Here is a 14,330-nt window from a genome sequence, read left to right as displayed (position 1 = left end):
CCTGGACACCCTAATTTAGGTACCAGTGTTTGGAAGTAAGTCACAATTGACGTAGGCTGTATTAGAAGTGAAGACCTAAAAGTGAAAGATATTAAGTTCATTCCTTAGTCTCTTGAGTCAAGCTGGCCCTTGGTGCTAAAACAAGGCTAGAAATGATTTCTGTTTTAGTCAGATTAATCCTTCTTCTGACAGACACAGGAAGAGATGATGTCCAGCAAGGCAGATCTATTAATAGAGCTAATTATTTTACTATGCTTTTTTAAAAAAAGAAACAAATATACTTTTTTGTTTGTTTGTACAGGAAACTGGTGACGTGTGTACAGATAGAAATAAAAATAATTGCTAATAATAACACTTGACACCTCTTTAGCATTGTGTGAGATCCCAAAGTGCTTTGCCATGTTAATGAATCAAGCATTTGCTAATGAATGTCAGTGAATGCAAAGAATACAAAGAACACAGAGGGATTTTTAGATGTCAAACTAAGCTGAGGAGTTGTGCAAGTGATGAATGAGGACTGCAATTAAAATCAAAACAATCGTTAGCTATAAACTAGGTGAAATGAGTTTGGGAGGTCTCTGTATAAATCCTCATTGACAACTGTCCCTATCATGGGATGTATGAGCACACTGGGCTCTGACTTTCTTGCTGATGTTTGGCATTACCAGGGCAAATGGAGATGGTGAAGACTATACCAAGAATTACTCACTCACCGCAGGAAGTGGGCTCTATTGAAGAGGGCTACTCCGCTAGGGCTCATTGGATACCTGTTCAGAAAATGAATAACCAGTGATGCCTGCCCAGCAACTTCCTCCTCCCATGATAACTTCATACCAAGAAACTCAAGCTGGGAGGTGGAAGGGTCAGAGAACTACCACTGCTTTATGGGAGTCTGAGAAGTCATTTAAAATACTGTTAAAGATGTAGGTGTTAAATCTACTTCGGTCCAAGAAGACCAGAGGCTTTTGTTTCTTAGTTGCACTTGCTGATAGTGTTAGATTCTAAATCCCTTGTGGAAGTTTGTGAACCAGCCAGGGTTTCTTTAAAAATCCATCAAGACTTGAATTAATGTTATCTCTTAAGTCTCCATCCTGCAAGGTGCAAAGAACACCTAGGAAATGCCTAACACCCTCACCTCCCAGAGAAAGCAGAGGTGTTTTCAATCTAACTCCTGCATGTTTTACTACCTTGAATATTTCTCAAAAAACTTTTTTTTCTTTCTTGTATCTCCAACATATGCCGTGGTCTATATGTGCAGTCAAAAGCAGTCCTTGTAAAATACAACTTTGACTTTTGCCATGTTCCAGAGGATGTAGGCATTATATGTTAGGAGTAATCATCATCCTTTTAGATATGCAATATTTTTAATTCTAAAATTGCCTAAATTATCTTGGAAACTTAGTTCTATTTCTTGAATCCCTCCTTAGTTTGATAGGCAGACAAGGCTCGTTGGGTAAGTAGTTGGAAAAATTGTTCTTTGCAAGTTTTCAGAGACAAACTCCCTTCTTAAGGCATAGGGAAAGTCTGTTGGTGTTTGTGTGCTTTTCTGGGTAGAATAGAAACCCAAATGCAAAATGCAGCTTTGTGAAAATGCAAATCTGTGGCAGTAAGGTTCAAAGTGAATGGGAGACAATAGGTGTGAAAAGGCAGTTGTGGGGGGGAAGGGGGAGAAAGTGACAAAATGTAGCTGGTAAAATGCAGACAGGTTACCTAGGGTTATCAGATAGCAGGCAGATTATGATGTGCCATAAATCCAATGTCTATATTTAGTCCTTGATTTTTTGTATCCAGTAGATTTATGAAGTGAAGTTTGTAGCTTCGTACATGAAAGGTGTTTTGTAAATTCCTTTTGAGGGTTAAAACTGAGAGATTGGAGAGTGGGTATCTTGTGAGAAGTGGGCCCCCACAGAATTTGGGGGGGGATTGTCTTTGATAGATTTTCCACGTGCATTCATTTTGGTACACAGTTGTTGTTTGGTTTCTCCTACATATTTTCCATCAGGGCATTTGGTGTACTGGGTGAGATAAATTACATTTCTGGAGGTGCAGCTGTAAGATCCAGGAATGGTGATGGTTCTGTTGTGTGGTTCATAGATTCATAGATTGTAGAGTCGGAAGGGACCCCAATGGATCATTGTGTCCGACCCCCTGCCTCTGGCAGGAAAGAGGACCGAGGTCAGATGACCCCAGCCAGGTGACTATCTAGCCTCTTCTTGAAGACCTCTAAGCTAGGTGATAGCACCACCTCTCTTGGAAGCCCATTCCAGATCTTGGCCACCCTTACTATGAAAAATTTCTTCCTAATATCTAACCTAAATCCACTCTCAACTAATTTATACCTGTTATTCCTAGTCACTCCCTGGGGTGCCTTAGTAAACAGCACTTCCCCTATTCCCTGTTGAGCTCCCCTAATAAATTTATAGGTGGCCACAAGATCTCCCCTCAGCCGTCTCTTGTGAAGGCTGAAGAGATTCAGCTCTCTCAACCTCCCCTCATAGGGTCTATCACGAAGGCCACTAGGCATGCGGGTGGCCCTCCTCTGGACCCTCTCCAGATTCCCCGCATCCCTCTTGAAGTGCGGCGCCCAAAACTGGACACAGTACTCCAACTGCGGCCTGACCAGTGCCGCATAGAGGGGGAGCATCACCTCCTTTGATCTATTAGTCATGCACCTGCTAATGCATGACAAGGTGCAATTGGCCTTGTTGATGGCCTCATTACACTGCCGGCTCACATTCATTGTTGATGGCCTCATTACGCTGCCAGCTCATGTTCGTGGTGGTGTCATTATTGTCGGAGTGGTGGAGATATGGCAGTGGGTTTTACATTTTTTGTCCTGGACTGGTCTGGATCCATCCGGTGTGCTTTGGGCCATAGGAAGTTTGCTTCTGTTGATGAGGTTGGCAAGGTTCGGTGCTTGTTTAAAGGCTAGGATGGGTGGTTCTGGAAAAAACTCATTAAGAGTTGAGTCTTCTTCTAGTATGGGTTGTAATTATTTGAGGATTTTCCATATAGGTTCCAGGGAAGGATGGTATATCATAACTAATGGTGTGAGATTCATGGGGATTATTAATTCTATTTTCTTTGAGCACAACAGTAATTTCTGGCTTTCTGTGGAGCTTAGGCTTAGGCTCCTAAATCACTTGGGATATTTAAAAAAATTCACTCAGGAGTTGATCGCCAACTGGGCACAAGATATTCCTAGTGACTTGCACTATCTGACACTTTCAAATTATAGGGTTGGGCAGGGCTTAGAGCGTCATCTAATCCAGCCCCCTGTGCAGATGCAGGATTCATCCCAGAGAGACACCTTTTTCATTATACATATTGCCATGGCCGTTGTAGTCCCGTTTGAGGACAGGTGCCCCATTGTGCTAGGTGTTGCAGTCTTTCATTCCAAGGTGGATTGTAATTTAGTTTCCCTGGTGGTTTGTAGCATAAGACACCTGCTTTCCCCTTTTGGCTGCAACCCCTCCTATCTAAAGAGCTTTTGCTACACTCTGCCATATGATATCATTACTCCCAATCTGCCCCCTCTCTTCCCCTGTAAAGTGTAAACAAGCAATCGCTCCAGGATTATCAGAATGACTTTCTTTACAACAACTCAAAAGCACTATTTATTTGCTCCTTGTGTCATCAACCTGTGCTGTTCACTGCCACAGAAGGCCATTGAACTAAGATTGTAGCTGGGGTTTTTAAAAGATTGCATACATTTATAAGAGATGATACAGGTCAGGTTTTATTTAGAGAGATTTAGGTAACCAACTTCAGCCAGGCCCCTAACTCCCTTTAAGCACCCAGCTGTAATTAGTAGTTACAGTCTCTGAAATAAGGTTAATAACATCTCATGATTTTGGCGATAGGTTGATCTCTCTGCCGGCATAATATTTGATTTTGCTAAAAGAGCAGAATTTTCCCATCACCCACATGTTTCTCTATATATCACGGTGGTAAAGAAAAGTCATCTTCTAGAACTGAACAAGTTAGTAGCATATAATAAACAGTATTATCCTGAAGGTGGCCTTAGGGCTACTTGCCCTTTAGGGCTATGTCTCTCTCTGTCCCTGTCTCTCTCTCTCTTTGCTTCACTGCAGAGCTACCACCTAGTACCTTTCCCAGTCCCTCTCCTGCCTCACTACTTGTTTCTGTTTGAAAGAAAACCTGCATGTGCATCACATTCAGAAGCATCAAGTGAAGACCACTGTTGAAGAGAAAACACTAGACCTGATAGTGATCCCATGACAGTTTGGATGGCAAAGAAAAAACAACATTTCTTTATCTGGCCTGGAATACTGTTATGCCATCTTCCTTTGCAGGGGGTACTTCCCTGCTGTATAATGTATATGTAAAATATCCCACCATCAACATTGTGATCTTCTCTGGCCAAAAGCAAAGTACCTTCCTTTCTCCCTGCAACGTACATTATTTTCCCTCATTGCTCTCTCTCTGTTTATATGCCACTGCAATCTCTGGCAGCAGTGCCACGCTCCAAAAGCTTCAATCATTTTCTCAGTCTGCTTTCTTCATGGTCCAAATTTAACACTCAAATAGAGCCAAAGAAAAGGACAGATGCGGCTCTGGTTTGCTTTTTGTTTTGTCTATTTTCTTAACAAATTATCAAACTTTTCCATCCAACCTACTGCAAAGAGGACTGGCTCCATCTGCTGGAGAGACACAAATGCGAGCATATGTTTGCTCTGTTTTTAACTACCCCGCTCTGATTTTCTTCCCCTTTGACAGCACAGTATAATTACCTGTATTAAGGGTCATAAAGGAAAAAGAAGCAAAATTTTCTCTGGTAATGTCTGTTTGGTGGCTTTTGTAAAATGTATTTGACTTGGTGTGGCTCTGAATGCACAGATCCCCACCTGTTTGATGGCTAACAATTTGCTCAGTGCAATATAAACGAGAACCCCTGGTCTATGGGCCAGATCTGGTGTGGTCCATTATGGCACAGAGGATCAGTGGTATGGAGTTGTGCTGTGCCATGTGACCCATCCCCTCTGCAGCTCACCGCTCTGCCGTGGAGCCTGCTGCTCTCCAAATCTGTGCTCCCTCACTGCTGAGGGGTCAGGTACCTCCGGTCAGCATGAGAGCAGACAGCTGGCTTCTCCATGGGGTGGAGACTTTGAGCCTGCAGCTATGGCTGGGTCACAAGCTCTAGCCTGTACTGACAAACACTGCCAACCCTTGGTATAAACCATGGACTAGTCAAGGATCCCTCAGTATTGCCAACCCAAGCAATACTGAGTCACTCTCACCTGCCCAGGTCATGAGAGTAAAAAAAAATCATGTTGTCTTCTGGCTACTGTCAGGTCATGTTTTCTGGCTTTTCTTCAAAACTATGAGAGCTTGTAACTCTCTCTCATAAAAAAGGAGAACTGGGATTCTTCTGTATTCACAGGACTCCTGAAGCTACGGATTTAAAAAGCACCACATATTGTGAGAGTTGGGACTGCTTGGCCCTAAAGTGCTTGCAATCTATGAAGTCAATGCCAGTCAAGAAATAGGCTGCATAGTGCAATGAGAGACAGGAGGCTGAGTTCTCGCGGGAGGCTGGGTGAAATATAGCTCTGCCACAGGCCATTTCACAAAATCCCCATTACACAGCAATGACCTCTGTTGTCCTTTAGCAGAAAGTCTGAAACAAAGACCTTTGTTACAGTGTCTATCCATGCTACAGTTTTCCAAATGTATTAATCTAAAAGCTGCACTTTATCCTTCCCTTATCCTGCTTCTCCATGTTAGCAACTGTTGTCATTGCTACAGGGATGTTCTGCCATTGCAAATGGGAAAGGAGGTCACTCATGAAACTGGAAACAGGAGGAAAATTGGTTTGAAGGCAATGGCAGAACACCAATAGATAGAAATAGGAGCAATATTGGGCTGAAGGTCAAAAAAAGATGATCTTGGGAGAGGATACATTACTAGATCAGCATACAGGTCAAGCATCTGACTTTTGTGCTCTCTACATAATTGGTTTTATTGCACGAGATGTAAAACTGAAACCTGCCACCTCTTATTCCACATTTGCCCAGCCTGCCAAAAGTTATCTTGGAGCCAAGGCAGTGGTTAATTGTCATTTGAAATTAGTTGAATTTCATTATCATATTTTTCTATGGGTTATGGTGACATCCATCACACAGTACTGCTGACTGCAAAAGTTAGATGCTTCTCATAAGGCTGCCTCCCAGTTAATCTTCTTGAGGTGTGAAAGGAACACGTCTTTATGGTGTTCTGAAATGGACTGTCACCTAGAAATTAAACTTAATCAACAAATTTAAAGCCATGTCAAACAACTACAAATTTATCTTGGCAAGAAGCCTGGGTGCTGGTACTTTTATAGAGCTGAAGGTAATTATAGAGAGAGAGAATAGGCTGAATTGTTTTTGGGTGCTTGGGCCTGGAACCCTGGTGAGAAATGATCCACGTTTCACTCTTATTTAGAATCCTAGAGTCATAGAAAATTAGGGTTGGAAGGAACCTCAGGAGATCATCTAGTTCAACCCCCTGCTCAAAGCAGGATCACCCCTAACTATCGCATCCCAGCCAAGGCTTTGCCTTCCCAGGTCTTAAAAGCCTCCAAGGATGGAGATTGCACAACCTCTCTGGGTAACTTGTTCCAGGGTTCACTACCCTCCTGGTGAGAAAGCTTTTCCTAATACCTAACCTAAACCTCCCTTGCTGCAACTTGAAGTAATTGCTCCTGGTGAAAGAACAGGTTAGGGACTATTTAGAAAAGCTGGATGTCTACAAGTCCATGGGGCTAGATGCAATGCATCTGAGGGTGCTGAGGGAGTTGACTGATGTTTGTGAAGCTCCATGAGTCTCCAGAGTCTGGAACAGACTCCCCCCAAAAGTGGTGCAAGCACCTACTCTGGATACCTCTAAAAAACGTTTGGATGCTTATCTTGCTGGGGTGATCTGACCCCAGCTGACTTCCTACCACTTGGGCAGGGGGCTGGATCCAATGATTTCACAAGGTCCCTTCCAGCCCTAATGTCTATGAAGTCTCTGAAGCTGCTGGCCATCATCTTTGAAAACTCGTGGTGATTAGGGGAAGTCCTGGACAATTGAAAAAGGGCAAATATAGTGACCATCTTCAAGAAAGGAAAGAAAGAGGATCTGGGGAACTACAGACCTGTCAGCCTCACCTCAGTCCCCAGAAAAATCATGGAGCACATCCTCAAAGAATCTATTTCTAAGCACTTGGAGGAGAAGAAGGTGATAAGGAACAGTCAGCATGGGTTCACCAAGGGCAAGTCATGCCTGACCAACCTGATTGCCTTCTACGATGAAAAGACTGGTTCTGTGGATGCGGGGAGACCAGTGGATGTGGGTGGGATACCTTGATTTTAGCAAGGCTTTTGATACAGTCTCCCACAGCATTCTCGCATGCAAGCTAAGGAAGTACGGGTTGAATGAATGGACTGTCAGGTGGATAGAAAGCTGGCTGGAGCCTCGGGCTCAGACTGTAGCAATCAATGGCTTGATGTCTAGTTGGCAACTGGTATAAAATGGAGTGCCCCAGGGATCAGTCCTGGGACCAGTTTTATTCAATATCTTCATCAACCACCTGGAAGATGGTATAGAGTTACCCTCAGCAAGTTTGCAGATGACATGCAGCTGGGAAGAGTAGCAGAACCATAGAATCAAAGGACCAGAAGGGACCTGTAAGATCATCAATTCCAGTCCCCTGCCATGGGCAGGAAATTATTGGACTCAAACGATCTCAACAAGGTACTTCTACGGCCTCATCTTGAACACCTCCAAGGATGGCAACTGCAACACCTCTACTGGGAATGCGTTCCATACTCTGGTAACCCGTACAGAAAAAAAGTTTTCTCTTATATCCAGCCTAAACATCTGCAGGAAGGTAGGGCTAGGATTCAGAGTGACCTAAACAAATTGGAGGATTGGCCCAAAAGGAATCTCATGAGGTTCAACAAAGACAAGTTCAAAGCCCTGCACTTAAGACAGAACAACCCTGCGCACCGGTATATGCTAGGGGCTGACTGGCTGGGCAGCAGCTCTGCAGAAAAGGTCCTGCGAGTTACAGTGGGCAATAAGCTGAATATGAGTCAGCAGTGTGCCCTTGCTGCCAAGAAGACTAACAGTATCCTGGGATGAATTAGCGGGAGTGTTGCCATCAGATCGAGGGAAGTAATTATTCCTCTCTATTTGGCACTGGTGAGACCACATCTGGACTACTACATCCAGTTTTGGGCCCCCCACTATAGAAATGATGTGGACATGTTGGAGATAGTCCAGCAGAGATCAATGAAGACGATGAGGGGCCTGGGGCACGACTTCTACGAAGAGGCTGGGCTTATTTAGACTGCAAAAGAGAAGACTAAGAGGGGATTGGATAGCAACTTTTAACTACCTGAAGTGGGGTTACAGGGAAGACAGAGATAGACTGTTCTCAGTGGTGGGAGATGACAGAACAAGAAGCAATGATCTCAAGTTGCAGTAAGGGAAGTTTAAGTTGGATATTAGGAAAAACTCTCACTGGGAGGGCGGTGAAGCACTGGAACAGGTTACCTATAGAGGTGGTGGAATCTCCATCCTTGGAGGTTTTTAAGGCCCAGCTTGGCAAAGCCCCAGCTGGGATGATCTAGTTGGGGATGGTCCTGCTTTGAGCAGGGGGTTGAACTAGATGACCTCCTGAGGTCCCTTTCAGCCCTAATTCTCTATCTATCATTCTATGATTCCTTGTTCTGTCATCTGCCACCACTGAGAACAGTCTAGGACCAGCCTCTTGTAACCACCCTTTAGGTAGTTGAAGGCTGTATTAAATCCCCCCCTCAGTCTTCTCTTCTCTAGACTAAATAATCCCATCTTTTCTATAGTGGGGGGCCCAAAATTGGATATAGTACTCCAGATGTGGCCTCAAAGTGCCATATATAAGGAAATAATTGCTTCCTTTGATCTGCTGGCAACACTCCTACTAATGATGCCCAGTATGCTGTTAACCTCCTTTGCAACAATGGCACACTGTTGGCTCATATTCAGCGTATTGTCCACTGTAACTCCAATCCCTTTTCTGCAGACCTGCTGCTTAACCAGTCAGTCCCCAGTCTGCTCTGGAGCATGGGATTGTTTAGTTCTAAGTGCAGGAATTTGCACGTGCCCATACTGAACTTCATGAGATTTCTTTTGGTCCGATCCTCCAATTTTTCAAGGTCTCTCTGAATCCTAGCCCTACCTTCCAGCATATCTACTATTCCCCCCAGTCTGGTATCAGTTGCAAACTTGCTGAGAGTGCACTCCATCCCATCTTCCAGGTCACTGATGAAGATATTGAACAAAACCAGCCCCAGAACCAAATCCTTCTAGCACTTCACTCGAAACTAGCTACCAACTAGACATTGGGGCATTGATTGCTACCCTTTGAGCCTAACTACCTAGACAGTTTACTATCCACCTTACAGTCCATTCATCCAAGCTATACTTCCTTAACTTGCTTGCAACAATGTTGTGAGTGACCGTATCAAAAGCCTTGCTTAAGTCAAGGTATATCGCATCCACCACTCTCCTTGCATCCACAGAGCCAGTCATCTCATCACAGAAGGCAATCAGGTTGGTCAGATGTATAGCTTGCCCTTGATGAATCCATGCTGACTGTTCCTAATCACCTTCTTCTCCTCCAAGTGCTTAGAAGTTGATTCCTTGAGGACCTGCTCCATGATTTTTCTAGGGTCTGAGGAGAGGCTGATAGGTCTGTAGTTCCCCAGATCCTCCTTCTTGCCTTTCTGGAAGATGAGCACTATATTTGCCCTTACCCAATTACCCAGGACCTCTTCTGATTGCCATGAGTTTTCAAAGATAATGGCTAATAGCTCTGCAATCACATCAGCCAACTCCCTCAGCACCCTCAGATGCATCATGTCTGGTCCTATGAATTTGTACACATCCAGCTCTTCTAAGTAGTTCCTAACCTGTTCTTTTCCCATGGTCAGTTGCTCACCTCCTCCCTAAACTAGGCTGCCAGGAACCATAGTCTGGTAGCTGACCTAACCTATGAAGACTGAGGTAATAAAGGTATTAAGTACTTCATCTTTTTCTGTATCATCTGTCACTAGGTTGCTTCCCCCATTCAGTAAAGGACCAATACTTTAATTGATCTTTCTCTTATTGCTTACATACTTGTAGAAACCTTCCTTGTTACCCTTCTCATCCTTTGCTAGCTGCAACTCCAACTGTGTTTTAGCCTGTTCTTCTGCCATACTTGCTAGTAGTCCTGAGCATCGAGATGGTTTGTTCCTGCACCCTCAGGATCATAGAATCAACAAAGGCACACTGTTGGCTTAAAAGTAAAGTTTCTTTAAAGAACAGCCAGATCTCCCAAACTCCTTTCCCCTTCAGACTGGTTTCCCCATCAGGCTGGTTTCTCAGGGGATCCTGCCCATCATTCCTTGAGCTGGTCGAAGTCTGCTTTTCTGAAGTCCAGGGTCCTGCTCTCCTTCTTTCCTTTTCTCAGGATCCTGAACTCAATCATTTCATGGTTGCTGCTGCACAAGTTGCCATCCACTTTCACTTCTACATTCCCCGTCAATACTTCCCTGTTTGTAAGCAGCAAATCAAGAAGAGCACGGCACTAGCTGGCCTCTCCAACACTTGCACCAGGAAGCTGTGTATAATCAGGTTTGTCCCAGCCGCTAGTGGGAGGGTTCAGGATTGAAAAAGTGGTCGGAAGTAAGAAGGTAAGAAAGGTTTATTGATTTAACAAACACACAACTACGCGTACTATAACAAGATAACAATGACAGACAATAATATTCTGAGTCGGCAACTTATCGGCAGTCCCCTCTGATGCCTCATATATGACAAGCCTCTCAAAATTCAGCGAAGTCAGGCATCCCCAATCTGCACTGTCCAAGGGGTACCGGGAAAGACCCTGGTATCCAGTCCTCGGGCTTTTCGAGATCCACCAGCCCACCAAACCCAGGTCAGCAGCTTCTTTTTCACAATGATAGCTTCCTTTACCATGCTGCATCTTCCTTCTGCCAGTTCAAATATATACAATATATTGTATATATTTGTAATAAATACAAATAATAAATTTGTATTTATTATACAAATTTATAAATTTGTGCTAGCAAATTTATAGCTTTTAAGCTACGCTGTTGGCTTACTGCCACTTACAATTTACACCAAGAACTTTCTTTATATATATAGCTAACCAATAGCAGTACACACCTTCGCGTTCTCTTTATAAGGTTAATTTTAGCTGCGCCACTGCTTACAAGGCTTCAAAAAAGTTTTCTTTAAACTTTAACTAAACTTCTTAGATGTAACACACTTTGCGTTACATAGATCAGAGCTTTCCAAACTTTTCATGTTGGTGACACACTTTTTAGACATGCATCATTTCACGACACAGTAATTCAGTTCCGGGGGAGGGGCCAAGGGAAGCAGACGTGAGTAAGGGAGCTCCGCGGTGCCCTTCCGCAAAATTTTCTGCATTTCGCGCGACACACCTACACACTGCCTCCGACACACTAATGTGTCGCGGCACACAGTTTGGAAAGCTCTGACATAGATAAACAACAGGAAACACCTGGTCCAACCATCACAGGGTGTTGAGCCCCAGCTCAAGTCTGGGATCGGGCCCGGTATGCAAAAGCCAATAAAGATACCAGGGGTGAAAGTATAAAGAAGATTTATTGCTAGCAATACAAGGTGCAAGCGGAATAATTTCACGTAACAAGCACACAGATTCTTAATTCTAAGCCTCTTTTATACAGGAGTATTGGACCTTCATAAGCATTCTTGTTTGCTAATTGGTTATAAGGGAGTGACGCAAGGAGTTCTTTACTGAGCATGTCTCTATACCTGTGTTTTAGCTATGTATCTCATTTACATACATGTATGTTTCATTAGCATACTTTCTCCCCACCTAGGGGTGTGATTTTTAATATTTAAATTAGCTCTTTGCCCTAGTCCTCTGATTCTGCTTTTGTTTTCAAGCCTCCTTTATCTAAGACTGTCTTCTCCTTATCATTGCAGATGGGCATTAGTTACATAACAGAGACTTTTGCTTGGGCTTTGTATAGTGGTTTCTAGGTCAAACCTGACAAGGGCACTCAGCAAGCACTTTCCTCAAGCAGACACAACTCCTCACTGCCACACTCCACTTGGTGACATATGAACAATGCAAATTACATTGTACCATTTACATGGCTCAGGCACGTTGACAGCTAAACTGATGATTTGCCTACCCTCCCATGCAGGGAAGGCTAACTGAGTTTTTTGTTGAGCCTTTGCTTCGAGGCTTTGCAGCTTATCCTTTACCTTATTTTAGTTTTTTAACTGTGGCGTGTTCATGTTTGATACCCATGAAGTGGGCAGCGTAAAGTTGAGGGTTATGGTTTCAGAAGAAATTTCTGTCTATTTTAGGGCAATAGTATGGTTACGTAACCGTAGCATAACAACAACTTCACTCTTAGCTTTTAAGCAACATGAGCTGCACAAGGCTGAGGTGGTACTATTTTTATACAGCAAGCGACCTGGTTCCTCCTAACACGCTGTCCTATCATTACATATGAAATATTATGTAGTTTGTGTAAAAGGTCATGTTGGGTGGGCTAAGAGGCCATTCTTTCCATAGGGTTCCTAATTTAATTAAGACGTTACTGATTTGAACTAGGGGGGATTGTGCTACATACCGAGGGCCATCTGGGGTAACTATTTTCTGTATGGGGTGATGCAGATTTCAGTCCCAAAGGCATCTTTTTCCTAGCCCAGTGCTGAGCAAACAAGTAGTGGTCTAGCTTTTATTTTTTATTCCTGGTTGCACCAGGAATGAACACTTTTTTTTTTTATTACAGCCTTTTTAAGTGGTAATTTAGGTGCTTTGATAGGGGTATCTTTTTTTAAATGTTACAGGCATTGTATGATGTTTTAAGCCATGGGGCCATTTTCTATTTTTAATATTGTTTATAACCTGGGAAAAATGCATATTTAATGGTAACTGAACTTGCACACAAGCAGTACTTCAGGTTTGATTTTTTTTCTGCTCTAAAAGCAGTGCTCATCATGGCCTGGGGAAGACGGGCTGTCTGCAATCCTATATCAGCCAACAGTTTCTCAGTGTGTTTCAAAGTTTTTCCCTCGAGCATGCCTCCCCTAGTGAGTAGCCCTACCACTTGTCACAGATTGGCTACCCCTTCAGTATTTTTCTGGGACTTGTCTAAGTTCCAGACATTCATAGCCAAATTAAGCCCATCTCAGAGATAGCCTTGAGCATCTCTTCATTGGCGGGGTCCAACTGTATTCATGGAATGGAAAATGGTCAGCCATTCCCACCTAAGACCTAAGTAACCCTTCAGCTACACAGGCTCCTGCTGAACAGTTTGGAAAGGTAGCTCAGACATACCATTGTTCCGGTCTAAATAATACTCGAGCAGTGAACAATGAAGCATTTAGGAAGGTTGGGGTTTTAAGCTGTGACTGCCACCATGGTGTGGTGTTATACACGGGAGGTGTCGGGGCCTCCCAAGGGGGAACGGCCAAAGACAATAGTGAACACCCTGTCCCCTCACAGCTTATGTTTATCCTTCCCTCCTTGGGAACCTGCAACCATGCTTCACCTCCCAAAGAGTGGAAGAGCTCCCACTGTCGCTCATGGGGACGATATTGTACCGGCTTGGTGAAATGGCACTGCCCTGGTAGAATCATAGCACTAATTTGCTTTAGGAATCCTACCATTTCTAAAAGGAGGGGAATAAGTGGTGGAGACTTGTGGATACAGCCTTCTTTTAGTTGTATTAAAGTGGGTACCATTCTGCCATGCCTCTGTGTAGGTATGATTTACAAACCACGTAGTGACTTTGTTCCAACCTGTAGCATGCCCTCCCACCTGGTGGGTCTCACACCATCGTTAGAGAGTGTTGTCAGCCATAGGAATGGGAGGGGGTAGATTTTCCCATGAACGCAGTATTTTGAGAGGCTGCTGAAGAGATGCAGAATGCACCGGTGGAGGCAAAGACTCAGGGGCGTTACGCTTAATGGGGTTTCCCTTAGGAAGTATGTAACAACAATTTATAATCAAGCATAGCTACAGCAATTACCTTCTCACCCACAGTTAGCTATTCCAACCTTCAGGTAGGGAATGAACCCAAAATTATAACCGGTGCCACAGGCGCACTGACAGTTACCACCTTGTCAGTCAACTATTCTATTCCTCCTGCTCAGAGGGTAGGATTTCACCTGCTCCAGGGTAGCGGGTTTCTTCTAATATGAATACTGAGGCAGTACTCTGTGAAGGTCATCTGAGCGCGGCTTTGGAGGATGCTCCTTAGGATCTGGAACCTCTTTCAAATCTT

This window comes from Alligator sinensis, unplaced genomic scaffold (genome assembly GCF_000455745.1).
Source record: "Alligator sinensis unplaced genomic scaffold, ASM45574v1 scaffold1216_1, whole genome shotgun sequence".
Classification (NCBI taxonomy): Eukaryota; Metazoa; Chordata; order Crocodylia; family Alligatoridae; genus Alligator; species Alligator sinensis.
Note: the sequence above shows the minus strand (reverse complement) of the source record.